This window comes from Mauremys mutica, chromosome 11 (genome assembly GCF_020497125.1).
Source record: "Mauremys mutica isolate MM-2020 ecotype Southern chromosome 11, ASM2049712v1, whole genome shotgun sequence".
Classification (NCBI taxonomy): Eukaryota; Metazoa; Chordata; order Testudines; family Geoemydidae; genus Mauremys; species Mauremys mutica.
Genome location: NC_059082.1, coordinates 34,105,667 through 34,108,823, shown reverse-complemented (window position 1 = coordinate 34,108,823; position 3,157 = coordinate 34,105,667).

The following is a 3,157-nucleotide window of genomic DNA, read 5'->3' as shown; positions in this document are numbered from 1 at the left end:
AGGAGACCCAGGTTCAAGTCTCTGTTTCTCCCACATACTACATGAGTGCCCTAACCACCAGCCTATGGAGTCAGGCTCTCACTCTGGTCCTGTGAATATTTAATTATTTATACAAAATGGAAGAGCTCCAACAGGAGAGTCTGAGGAAGACAGGCCCCAGAATAGCTGATGGCCAATGGGTAGGATGCTCACCAGGGGTTTGCAGACCCAGCTTCAAGTCTCTGTTCTGCCTGGTATGGAGAAGGTACTCAACCATGGTGTCTACATCCCTGGTGAGTGCACGACCCACTGGGTTATTAGCTATTTGGGGGTGGGCTCTAGCTGACTAGAAAGTCATCCTGGACCAGAAAAACCTTCCTGGCTCAAAGTTTTTTCAAAAAAAAAGTTGTGCTGAAAAATTTCTGACCAGCTGTAGAGGAAAGTGGCTGATACAAACTCTCATCTGGGAAAAAAAGAGATGATGGAGCCAGCCCCCCAAGAAATCGATAGAAGCTGGCTCCTCTCACTCTATTGCTGGCATTGGTCCCACTCAGCCTTAAATTGACAAATTGTGTCTTAATGAGATGGGCGGGGGAGGGAAAGTAAGCCCCTATCTTGACTAACGTCTCTTGTTAAACAAATCAAAGTTGTCAGGACTTTCCTGGGAAGCTGCTAAAGCACTTGGCCCTGCTAACTGTAAATCTATTGGATTCCAGGGGTCCACTGACTGTAAATCCATATGATTCCATTTCACACCACCACTCATGAGTAACACAGATAGTTCTGACTCATGTAAATGGGTCTTGTGTGATAACACTGGCCATTCTATGTGTTATACCTATATTCAGAGCTGGTAGCACTTATATACGTATGTGGGTTTGTCAGTATGTCCATTTTCAACAGTGTTTTTCCTTTTGTATTTTGGGTTTTAACACTTAAATTTAAAAATCTCTGATAATGCAACTGAAATTAGTGCCCTAATCAACTCTTAAGCCTCAGCCCTCTTGATTTCTTATTTTTTTCTTTCTTAAAGAGAAGAAGTCATGTAATGAGCATGACTTATGGGCAGCCACCAAGGCAGTTTTCTGGAAGCTGTCATCCTTTTTTAATTTTCCAGTAAATGAAATGCCAATAAACACTTCAATAAATTTTTTGCTGATTCCGGTGGACTGGTTCCCGCCAAGTTTTTCAACCACTTTGAAGATGGTGAATTCCCATAAATTATATGGGTTTCGTATATCAAGGGAAAGGAAAATCAGGATCTTTATTTTTGTCCGTTTTTGCCTCTGTGTGTGTTCAGGGGTGTTCAGGAACTCTTGGAACATAGAACTAGAAGTGACCCCTGCCTAAGTTCTGTATCCAAACACGTCCATACTTTGAGGAAGTTCAGATTTGGAAATAAATCATCTCTACTTATTACCCAACTCAAAAAGGGACAACAGAGCGAACACCTGTATTTCTTTAAGAAGGAAAGGTTTGAAATCCGTATGGCCAAGATTAATAACCTGGACAGCAGAATTGAAGCAAGTGAGGGTACAAATCTCAAAACAAGATGTCCTATGATATTTTCACAATGAAGAAAATTTAATTATTCTATCAGAGTACATAATCTGACAGAAGCTCTGAAGTGTACAACCAGACCTGGGAGCATGCCAGGGAATCGAGGCACTTGACGAAAATAAGTTTACACTGGAAATAAAAAGCCCCTCTGTACAGTGATCAATTATCTGAACTCCAGGCCAAACAAGCACTATGATTATGGTTTCATCCAGTGCTTGTGAGACGTAGCTAGGGGTGGCCTTGCTGACAAGAAGAGCATGATTGAAAAGTAACAGCTACATATTAGTGACCTACCCCAATTTAAATGCAATTTCATAGTAAAGGAAAGGAGTATGCATGTAAGTGGCCTTATTCCATGCAGGCCATGAGATCCACTTTTAATTGCCTTGTGGGAGAGAAGACTTTTCTAGAGATGGCTAGTTGTTGGTTTGTTCACCAGATTTTTTATTATCTCTGTGCTAAATATCTCTGCGCCTGCTGATTGTGTTGTACTGAATAACCAAGCTACCTTGTTTGGGACTAGGATTTGGAGAAGGTGTCTAACACTGTGTACTTTCCTAAACCCCACCTTAGCAGTACACTGTGAGCTCTAGTCTCAGGATTCCAAAAGACTCTTTGCTGATGGAATTACAACTTCTGTTCCCTTGAGACTCATTTTGTAAAGCTGAATATGGTATATTCTGAGTTGCTACGTGAGTTTTTCACTTGCTTGGGAATGTTAAACAGGATCCCAGAGCAGAAGGCCAGGACACTGAGGATTCAATCGATGGATGAACATTGCCCAGCTAACATGACAGAGATAGACCGTTGATAAATTCTGCCATTGCACATGCTTTCCTAGCTGGTTTGAAAGGTGTGTTTGTTTTTGCTGATAAGTACAGATAGTGCTAGAACTGGCAGCTTAGCACTATGGCAATGGCAAACCCCCCTTCCCCCCAAGGTTAACAGTGATTACTGTTGAAATTAATGATCCAGCTCTGTGATGCCTCTTTTTTCAACATCTAATTTGATAAAATTGCATTGCATTCATACCCTGTATTGCTACTATCTCAAAGGTTACTAAGTGCCTTTTGTAGATTGGCATTTCGTACTTGCTATTATTGCTTGGAAACATGTAGAATCTTATTCTTCAATACATTGCATCTTTATGTAGCCATTTAATCTGTGCAAAACAGATGTAAAATGTTACCAGAGCAGAATTATCTATTCATTCAGACTGGTAGTAGCATTTTATAGCCATCCTGCACTCACTTTACACAGGTGTAAATGACTACACAAGATGTAAGGCAGTGGTCTTTATATACTACAGATCAGCAAAGTGAAAATAGTTTGACCTAAAATTATAGAAAGCTGTTTGCTATGAGGCTTTAGTACCAGTACTGAACAGTTATTTAACGGTGAAGGTATAACTATACCCTTGCCTTGTAAGAGGATATGTCGTCTTAGCTCTCTTTGGTTGCTCACACTTGTATAATTATAAATCTTTTTCTATTATGAAGTTTATATATACACACACCTCTGTCTATATGTATATATTTATTTACCATTCGGGTAGGAACACTCCACCACCGAAATAGTTATTCTATTTATAAACACCTCTATTCTGTAGGTTGTAATT